Source organism: Prosopis cineraria, unplaced genomic scaffold (assembly GCF_029017545.1).
Source record: "Prosopis cineraria cultivar Desert tree isolate PC_DT_omini unplaced genomic scaffold, ASM2901754v1 PC480, whole genome shotgun sequence".
NCBI lineage: Eukaryota > Viridiplantae > Streptophyta > Magnoliopsida > Fabales > Fabaceae > Prosopis > Prosopis cineraria.
Genome location: NW_026555805.1, coordinates 27,474 through 38,380, shown reverse-complemented (window position 1 = coordinate 38,380; position 10,907 = coordinate 27,474). Strand labels below are relative to the sequence as shown.

General features: G+C 33.9%; 1 pseudogene; it reads left to right on the top strand.

The window, feature by feature from the left end:
• The first annotated feature begins 1,128 nt into the window (after nucleotides 1-1,128).
• LOC129297244 (annexin D5-like) lies at nucleotides 1,129-9,217 on the top strand (annotated as a pseudogene).
• Nucleotides 9,218-10,907: the final 1,690 nt, after the last annotated feature.

The window sequence follows — 10,907 nt, the reverse complement described above, 5'->3', positions numbered from 1 at the left end:
ATAAAAAATCAAAATTTAAATATAATGTACTTAAAAATTTAAAATATATTAAACTTAAGAGAAATATAAAAAAAACTCTATTTTATAAAGACTCAGTTTTTTTAATTTAAATATATTCTTATTTGAATTTAGTGAGTTTAAAACTATTAGGGTAATGAATTTAAAAAAAAAATTCAGATTTTCCCAAGTTGAGTGGGTACTTGCCCACACTCAACTATACATGCATAAATAAATTTCCTAAACTCTTTGTTATTGCAGCTTAATTAAAAAAAAGTTTGAAAAATTAACACTCAAATCTCACATAAAAAATTTATTATTAAAAGATCTTATAAAATTTATAAAATATTTTTAAATTTTAAATTATATATTTATAACTTAATTAAAAATATTGACAATTGAATAATGACTATTTACAACTTATTATTACAAGTTGCCATTTTCTTTTACGAGTTATAAATAACCTTTATCCAATCATTAATATTTTTAGTTAATTTATAAATGTGTAAAATTTTAAATTTAAAAGTATTTTATAAATTTTATAAGATTTTTTAATAATAAATTTTTTTACGTAAGATTTATATGTGATTTTTGTTTTGAAGTTTCATTCGTTGAGAAATACTTGATCAAAAATATTTCTTTATTGCTTTTCGTTTGTTTAGTCTCTCTATGTGTCCGTTTGGATATGTCTATAATCGATTTTATTTTCAAAAAAATCGATTATTTAGTTTATTAGCCAAACATTTAAAAAAGTAAAAAATCGATTCTAACCCTTAAAATCGATTTTTTTCAAAAGCTAATATTCTAAGCTTTTCCAGAAACGCTGATAAAAAAAAACTGGAGAAATTACATAAAAAGGTCCAAAAAAATTATAAAAAAGCACAAATTTTTTTTTTTAAAAATTAAACTCCCTTCTCTTTTCTTTTTTTTTTTCTTAGTAAAATTCAAATTTTAAATCTTTAAAAAAGTTGTTAACATATATTAAGTTAAAATCAATTTTAAAAAAATAATATCCAAACAAATTACGTTATAACATAATCAATTATGATTAAAATCTACCACTTAATCAATTATTTTCATAATCTATTATACCCAACTGAAATCCAAACGGACCCTATATTGACCGGTAGGTTTGCTCCATCCAGCATTGCAAGCATCTATCTGTAAGAAGACTTTTGGTAAGAAAGCTTGAAATACATTCAAATTTCAAAACATGTCTTCACTGGCCGTACCCCCAGTTCTTCCCTCCCCAAGAGACGACGCTATCCAGCTTTACCGTGCTTTCAAGGGTACTTAATTTCTCTCCCAGTGTTTTGCTTTAAATCTGTTTTCTGTCTTCAATTTTGCTGTTTCTTTTCTTTTTTTTTTTGTTTTGGCCTGACTTGATCATTCTCAAGTGAGTTTTGGTTTCTTTTTGCCGTGAAATTTTGTGGGTTATTCTGGGGGAGACCTGGTTTTAGTCGACGCTGAGGACCTTCTTGAAGCATGAACTGGTCTTTGTACGTTAAGTGTCTCAAAAATAAAAAAAACCCGTATGAATTTCTTGGCGGGAACAACTTTTCTAGTTTATACTAAGTCACATACTTTTGGACAATAGTAAGGTGATTGATTGGTTAATTAGCAAGCTTTAACAATGGAGTCTGTGATCTGGCCAGAAAACATGTCTGACATTTTCCAGATAACTGGATAGATTCCAAAATGATATCTTAAGGCCATTGCTAATTTGTGTTGTGCCCTTTTTTTATTCATTGTCCACTTCTTTTTTACTTCATTTATTTTAAAGAATTCTTTGCATTCACAGGATTTGGATGTGATACTAGTGCTGTTATCAATATACTTGCTCACAGAGATGCTACACAACGTGCCTACATCCAACATGAATACAAAGCTATGTATTCTGAGGACCTTCTTAAACGCTTAGCCTCTGAGCTTAGTGGCAAGTTAGAGGTACTCTCTCTCTCTCTGATCTTTTTATAAGATCCTATGAACTACTTTGCTAAGATTAAGGATGTTAGTTAAAGTTAGTTAAATGTCCAAACTTTTACAACTTTTCGAAATCACCGTTTGATGGGTATCTCTCATTGGAAAGAGAGGATGAAAAATACTATTGATTCATTTTCAGGATGCTGTGCTGCTTTGGATGCATGACCCTGCTGGGCGTGATGCAGAAGTGATCAGGCAGGCACTATATGCAGATAATCGAAGCCTTGAAGCTGTTACTGAAGTGATATGTTCAAGAACTCCGTCCCAGCTACAATATTTGAAACAGATATATCATTCCAAGTTTGGAGTTTTTCTTGAACATGACATTGAAAGGACTGCATCTGGAGATCATAAAAAGGTGAGGTTTTTTCTCTGGGCTTGTGCGTCTGTGTGTGGCTCCTAGGAAAGCCAACTTAGACATTCCAAAGTACTGAAATAGTCACACTTGCTTCCTAATGTTCAAGCTGTTTATATCACCTGTGGTTGGAACATTTCTTGGTGATGTTGTTGGGTTGTTAAGTGTGAGTGAACTTAGCTTGATGTGCAGAAAAGTCTCACATCAGATAGAATGGGCTAAAGAAGAGGTATATTAGTAGAAAAGATCCATAAACTTAATGTTCTAAGGTTCATGTTAAGATAAGAAAACCTGAAAATTTCATTTTGAAGATATGAGAACAATGGAGGTGCTATTGGTTATAACTTTTTTGTGTGAACAATGAGTCAGATCTTGCTTGCATATTTAAGCACTCCCCGTCATGAAGGCCCTGAGGTTAACAGAGAGATAGCTGAGAAAGACGCAAAGGTTCTGTACAAAGCAGGAGAGAAGAAGTTAGGAACTGATGAGAAGACTTTCATCCAAATCTTCAGTGAAAGAAGTGCAGCACAGTTGAATGCCATAAGTTCTTATTACCATGATATGTATGGCCACTCACTGAAGAAGGTATCATTTATATGATCTTCCCTTTTGAATTCTATCTTCTTTAAAATCTTATTCTGATGCTTAACTACACTTCGAACCTGTATCAGGCAATAAAGAATGAAACGTCTGGGAGTTTTGGTTATGCACTTTTGACGATAGTTCAATGTGCACAGAATCCAGCAAAGTATTTTGCAAAGGTATTGCCCTGCTCTCCATAAAGAAGCAACATATTGTTGTGATTAATTTTCAAGTTTTTATGCTTGTCGCTTGACCTGCACAGTCCCTATAGTTTCACTTAAAATGCTATTATCTTTATAATGTGATTCCTAGTGTAATATGTTAGCCTCTCTAGTTTCAATGCAAGCAATATTCTCTCTTTAATAATTTGAAACGTGGGTTGCAAGGGTGGAGCTAGAAAATAGTTTTAGAAGGGGCCAAGATGATAAAAGATATATAATAATTGAGGGAAAGTTAACTCAATATATATTACTCACATAATATAAATATTTTAACATGTATATTTATATTCAATTTTACACATATATAATAAAAATAAGAGAAAACATAACCTTGTGTTCTTACACTTTACTTGAGTTTTGCTATAGGTCCCTGCACTTTTTTTGGTATTTTTGATCCCCATACTTTTGTTTTTCGATGTTTTAGGTTCCTATAACAGTTCATAAAGTGATTTAAAACATTGAAAAACAAAAGTGTAGGGCCCTAGAACATTGAAAAAAAAGTACAGGGACTTATAGCAAAACTTAAGCAAAGTGTAAGGATCCAAAGTTATATTTTTCCTAAAAATAAATATATACCTTCATTTTATAAGTTTTGTTCATCGACTTTTCATGGCATAAAAATAATTAATTATTATGTCTATGACATTATGATAAATTTCTTAGTAGTTTCTTTCTCAATATAAACTATCATTAAATTGGTGAAAATTTTACTCTCTCCGTTAAAAAATGTAAGGCATTATTTTAGAGGTTAGATGTTAAAGATGTTAAAAAAATGCAAAGCATTTTTAGTCTTTTAAGGTTTTTTTTTAAAGTATCATTATTGAATAAATCACTTTATATTTATTTTAGGTGAAACACCCTATTAAATAGGGCTACATATGAAAAAATAGAGTTAGTTTGAAAACAAGTATTCAGTTAAAAATGCCTTGCATTTTTTAATGGAGAGAGTATCTTTGCTATGAGCATTGAATGTTTTAAATGTGTACTCGGGATCTAAAGTTATTTTCAATCTAAGTTTTATTACTTACTTACTAAATTTATTATTTAATTCTTTCAATCGGTAATTGCGGTAAATAAATATATCAACATAGTATTGATGCTCAATTGTCACAAAATCTTTATGACAATTATATCTCTTTGTTGCAGAGCTTAAGAAAGTTTGTTAGTAATTAATAATTCTTATAATTTCTTTCATTAAATATAAAATGAAAGTATAATCAAATGACATTAACATTTTAGAGCATGTGTAGTTTTATGTTGTTGAAAATAAGTAGATTTTATAATAACTATATCTTCAAGCTACTTTTATAGTTACACTATGCGTGCATAAAAGACTGTTTATAGAATTGAAATAAGAATTTCATCTAATATCTTAATATTTCTATAATGTGCCAACTTAGGGGGCTGAAAATATGTAATCTTTGCATTTTACTGAGAAAAAATTTGAAAGTTAGGGGTGCTGTGGTTCCCTAGTCCCCCTTGTTTCCACCCTGATAGGTTGGGTTCGAAGCCAAAACTTGATTTTAGGGGTGTAAGATAATTTAATTTAAAAAGTATCATTTCTTTTTAAAAAATAATAATTTAATAATTAAAAATAATAGTTAAACTAGGACTAAAATTGTAATAACATAAGTAGATTAATCATTATTTTTCTTTCTAAAAATTATATTGAACCGGTTGATATGGCTTCTATATGTGTGAATATGTTTTTCATATTTTATCTTGATCATTCAAACATTACATATTACCTCTATCCCTATATATAAGGTATTCTTTAGAAGCTTATTTTGTCCTTAAATATAAGGGTTGGCAATAATATTTTGAGTAATTAGACAATTTTACCCTTAACTCCGCCTATGTTTATAGCCGGTCCCAAGCCCGGGTAAAGGAGGAGGGTTGTGTTAGGCCATCAACAGTCAATGTAAAAATTTGTTGAATCTATCATGAACATGAACAATAGACGTTATAATGTTAATGCTAGGTCGTTGCCCGTAAGTAACGCTCTGCATGGCTCGAGTACAGTGATAAGTGAGTTACAGCCGCTGCATCGGCGCCCGGATGTAGTGTTAAATGAGCAAGGGCTACCGCGTCATTCTGGACGCACGCGGCTAAAGAAGTTAGTCCATAAGAGCAAAATTAGATTTGGTACTTGGAATGTTGGGACATTAAATTGTAAATCTGTAGAGGTTGTAAGGGTTATGATTCAAAGGAAAATTAATATCCTTTGCTTGCAAGAAACAAAATGGCGTGGAGAAGAAGCTAAGGATATTCAAGGTTTCAAACTTTGGTATACAGGAAAAGTAAGTGCACGCAATGGAGTAGGCATCATTATAGATAAGGAATGGAAGAAGAACGTTGTAAAAGTTAGCAGAATTGGAGACAGAATTATTTCTTTAAAAATGATAATTAGACGTGAGATTATTAATATTGTTAGCGCTTATGCGCCGCAAGTCGGGACAGAAGCCAGTCTTAAGGAATTATTTTGGGAGGATCTGGAGGGGTTGATTCGACACATACCACAAAGTGAAAAGATTTTTATTGGAGGAGACTTTAATGGGCATATCGGGAGGGAAGCTGGTCAGTATGCGAGGGTGCATGGTGGTTTTGGTTTTGGAGAGCTAAACAATGAAGGACAAACTCTTCTTGATTTCTCATTAGCGTATGATTTTAAGATTGCCAACACTTGTTTCAAGAAGAGAGATGAGCATCTCATCACTTACAAAAGTGGAGCCTCAAGGTCGCAGATTGATTTTCTTTTGGTTAGGAACACAGATAGAAAACTTTGTAAAAATTGTAAGGTGATTCCCGGAGATGCTGTAATGACACAACATAGGGTCCTAGTCTTTGATGTGTGTATTATGAGTAAAATCCAAAAACGTCGACAAGTAGTAACACCAAGGATTAGGTGGTGGCAATTAAAAGGTGAGAAGTAAGATATTTTCAAGCGAAATCTTTTGGATAAAGGAATTTGGGATTCTCAGGGAAGTGCTAACATCATATGGGAGGATATGGCTAATAAGATACGGGAGGTTGCAAAAGTAGTTTTGGGAGAATCGAAAGGTTCTGGTCCGAGAGATAAGGAGTCTTGGTGGTGGAATAATAGTGTACAGGACAAAATCAAGTATAAGAAGAACTGTTTTAAAGCCATACATTTGTGTAACAATGAGAAAAATTGGGAGAGGTACCGTATGGCTAAGAAGGAAACTAAGAGCTGTGGGTGAAGCTCGTTCTAAAGCTTTTGAAGAATTTTATAAGAACCTTGAGACGAAGGAAGGAGAGCAAAATATTTATAAGATTGCCAAGAGTAGGGAAAGAAAATCAAGAGATCTAGAACAGGTAAGGTGTATTAAGGATGAAGAGGGAATAATTTTAGTTACAGATGATGAAATTAAAAATAGATGGGAGATTTATTTTTCTAAACTTTTCAATGATGGAGAGGATTCATCTAGTAACTTAGAGGATTTAGTAACTGGTGAAGGAGAACAAAATTTGTCATTCTATCGAATAATACGTGATAAGGAGGTAAAGGAAGCTCTTAAGAAAATGGCAAATGGTAGAGCCAACGGACCTGATTGTATATCTATCGAAGCGTGGAAATGTTTAGGTGAAGAAGGGGTGAGATGGTTAACTAAGTTATTTAATGTGATTTTACGGTCCAAGAAAATACCTGATGAGTGGAGGAGAATACATTAATTCCTATTTATAAAAATAAAGGAGATATTCAGAATTGTACTAACTATAGAGGGATTAAACTCATGAGCCACACAATGAAATTGTGGGAGAAAGTAATTGAGCACAGGTTGAGATTGGAGACAAGTATTTCTGAGAATCAATTTGGTTTTATGCCAGGTAGATCAACTACAGAGGCGATTTATCTACTAAGGGGATTAATGTAAAAGTATCGTTGTAAAGATAAAGATCTACACATGGTTTTTATTGATTTGGAAAAAGCTTATGACCGTATACCAAGAGAAGTGCTTTGGACAGCGTTGGAAAAAAAGGGAGCACGGATTGCTTATATTAAAGCCATACAAGATATGTATGAGGGGGTAAAAACTAGTATAAGAACGCCTAGTGGTCAAACAAAGGATTTTCCTATAAAGATTGGACTACATCAGGGATCATCTCTGAGTCCTTATTTGTTCAACTTGATTTTAAATGTTTTGACGGAACATATTCAAGAGGAAATCCCGAAATGTATGCTCTTCGCGGATGATATAGTTCTTATAGCAGAGACAAGAGAAGCGGTTAATTGCAAACTTGAGTTATGGAGGAGGACATTGGAGTCGAAAAGTTTTCGTCTGAATAGAAGTAAGACGGAATATTTATATTGTAAATTTGGTAAAGGACTATTCGAAAATAATTTGAAAGTGAAATTGGGAGATCAAATTATACCTCAAGTGGAAAAGTTTAGATATTTGGGAACCATTATTCAAAATGATGGCGAAATCAGTGGAGATATTTCACATAAAATTCAAGCTGGGTGGTTTAATTGGAGAAAAGCTAAAGGAGTTATTTATGACCGTAAGGTGCCTAATAAACTTAAAGGAAAGTTTTATCGTACTGCTATTAGACCGGCAATATTATATAGTAGTGAATGCTGGGCTCTAACGGGACAGCAAGAGCATAAAGTTGGAGTAGCAGAGATGAGAATGTTACGATGGATGTGCGGACATACACGTAAAGATAAAATTCGAAATGAGCACATACGCGAAAAAGTGAGGGTGGCACCTATTGAGGAAAAAATGGTAGAAAATCGGTTGAGATGGTTTGGGCATGTACAAAGAAGATCAAGGGAGGCACCAGTGAGAAGAGTGGAACATATAACTTTGAGTCCGATTAAGAGAGGTAGAGGAAGGCCTAAGAGAACACTCTTGGAAGTTGTTGAACGTGATCTCTTAATTAATAATATTTCTAAAAGCTTGATAAATGATAGAGCACAATGGCGTCTTGCAATCCATGTAGCCGACCCCACCTAGTGGGATAAAGGCTTGTTGTTGTTATTGTTGTTGTAGACACTTTTACCCTTGTCTTGAAAAATGGAATAGATCGATAATTGTATATTTTTCCTACTACCATCATGATATTAGTTATGATATTATTGGAGCTAAAACTAGAAATTATTGTGTTTTTATGTGAGTTCAACTAAATAACAAACTTTTATTGGTATATGGGATTCAGTTAAAAACACCTTATATATAAGGATGAAGGAAGTACCTATTAAACTTTTGAGCCCAAATATTTTATTTAGCTTAGAAGTGAAAAATATCAAGAGTAGGGGATACAAAGTTCAAAATTTACATATCATACTTGTGAATTTTCCCAAATGCACCCTCTCAAGACAACATGCCACTGATTGGGTTTAGTAGTAGAAGTTAATCTTTCACAAGGTGGTGATTCAAGATAAAGCAGAGATGTTCAAATTTAGTACTTGGTTGTATCTCGAATATGATTGTTTTTAATAAGAAACACATGTTCACAATGAAAAGAATAATAATACTCTTTATCCCTCTAGTTTTATTAGAGGACCAGTTACTATGTCCCTCGACTTTGCTTCCCGAGACACTTTGGTCCCTATATTAATCAGAGCAATCTTGTGACTTGTCTCTTAAATTATTTAAAAAAATGGCATTATGAGGTAGTTTAAATTGTTTCTTCTTCATGGAATGCAGGTATTGCACAGGGCAATGAAAGGCTTGGGGACTAATGATTCCACACTTATAAGGGTGATAGTGACAAGGACTGAGATTGATATGCAGTATATAAAAGCTGAGTATTTGAAGAAATATAAGAAGACGTTGAATGATTCTGTTCACTCGGAAACATCCGGCCACTATAGGACTTTTCTTCTTGCACTTTTGGGTCCTAACCAATAGCATGGTTAAGATGATCATGACTCGCCAATGACGCGATGCCATATCAGCATGAAAATCCTTTCGATTAAGGGAAGGTTGCGTGTTTGATTTGTGGGTGGGGGAGTGTCTGAGTGTGGAATTGTAGTTGTTCTTGAAAGGGACGGGGGTTTGTTATTAAGTGCATAGTATTGTGTGGAATAAACTTTGTTTAGCCTCTTCCCGCACTCAGAAGTTTTTCTTTCCTTACAAGAAGATTTTGTTTTTATAAAACATAATTTAGGTGAGTTGGTCCTGAATTTCATTAAGGATTGTGCTTGGCAAAAATACTAAACTTAAACTCATATAAATAGGCCGTGTTTATTCAATCAAAATCTAGCTTAACCTAACTTATTTTTACTCAACAAATGAGGATGGGACCAAGCCACCGGATCTGTGTCTGCATCAATTAGCCATCAAAGAGAGTCCAACAAAAACGTGTAATATGACTTTCAATTCCTAGTCTTTGTTTATGTTTCAAGGCCAAAACGTGTTTGGAGGATATTCTATGGTTAGACCATATAAAAATGAATCTCATGTTTGGAAAAGTATTGTGGAAGCCTGGGATGTGTTTATAAAGGGGGTTAAAAGGAAAATAGGTAATGGTCACAGAGTAAACTTTTGGTGAGATAACTGGATGGGAAGGAACAAACCTTTGATTTATTTGGTAACCACAAATGACAGATTCCTAAATCGTAAGGCCAGTCCTGCTAATTTTATCACGCAGGAAGGACAATAGGATCGGGAAAATTGGTGTAATGTGCTACCTGCTTGGGTTATTAATGAAATTTTGAAATAGCAGGTTCCAACAGGGAGTAGCGATGACATATTCAGCAGGCGCTATGCTTCAGATGGTAAATTCTCGATTAGATCTGCCCATGAGTATCTAGGAAGCCAGGTTACAGGTGAGTCTAATCTTTTTTTGGGGTAAACTTTGGAAATGGAAAATTCATGAAAAATAAAAAATTTTCCTTTGGCAAACCAGAGAGAGAGAATTATGACTAACTACTACATAGCAAAAAGAGGCCTCACCCTGAATGATAAATGCCCTTTTGAATGTAATAAAAGTGAGAGTGTGATACACCTATTGAGATATTGTAAAAATGCCCGGGAGGTCTGGTGTTCATGCATTAATCCTGATCTTGCACAAAAGTCTTTTGGTTTATCTTTGCATGACTGAATGCAGTAGAATGCTAAGAACGAAGCTGCTGCCATTGAAGCGGTGGCCTTGGCACAAGGTCTTCAGTTATATCTGCTGGAATCTTTGGAATGCATGGTGCAAGTCTGTCTTCCTAGATAAAGTATCTACTGTTGCAGGAATTATTCATAGAAGTAAATATGGACTAATGGAAGATGAAGAGGCTCGGAATCATAGACAAAGAATCTACTGTCTTGACACACAAAGCCAAGATTCGTGGAAAGCACCAACCCAAGACTATCTTCTTTTTGATACAGATGGCTCGGTTGACTCACAGGGTCATGCAGCTTGTGCTGGGGTAGTATGGAACTTTCAAGGAGAATGGATCCTAGAATTTCAACAACGCCCTGGGAGTGGGTTCCTCTACTGAAGCTGAATTGGAAGGACTTAAAATAGCACTGGAAATATGTCAACAAAGAAGACTTCGCAAAGTCAAAGCACACACGGACTCATTGGAGGGCTTTCACCTGATTATGGGAGAAAGTGACTCAAGACACCACTTTTGGCCACTTGTTCATCAAATACGGGACTATCTATGTCAAGTAGAAGAGGTGGAGATCATTTTCAAAGGAAGAAATTCAATTTGCTGTGCTGACAATGTTGGCTAGGGATGCACACAATGTAGTACAGGGCTTTTGACTCCTCTCAGAAGTGCCAATTGATTTGCCAGGATATTTATG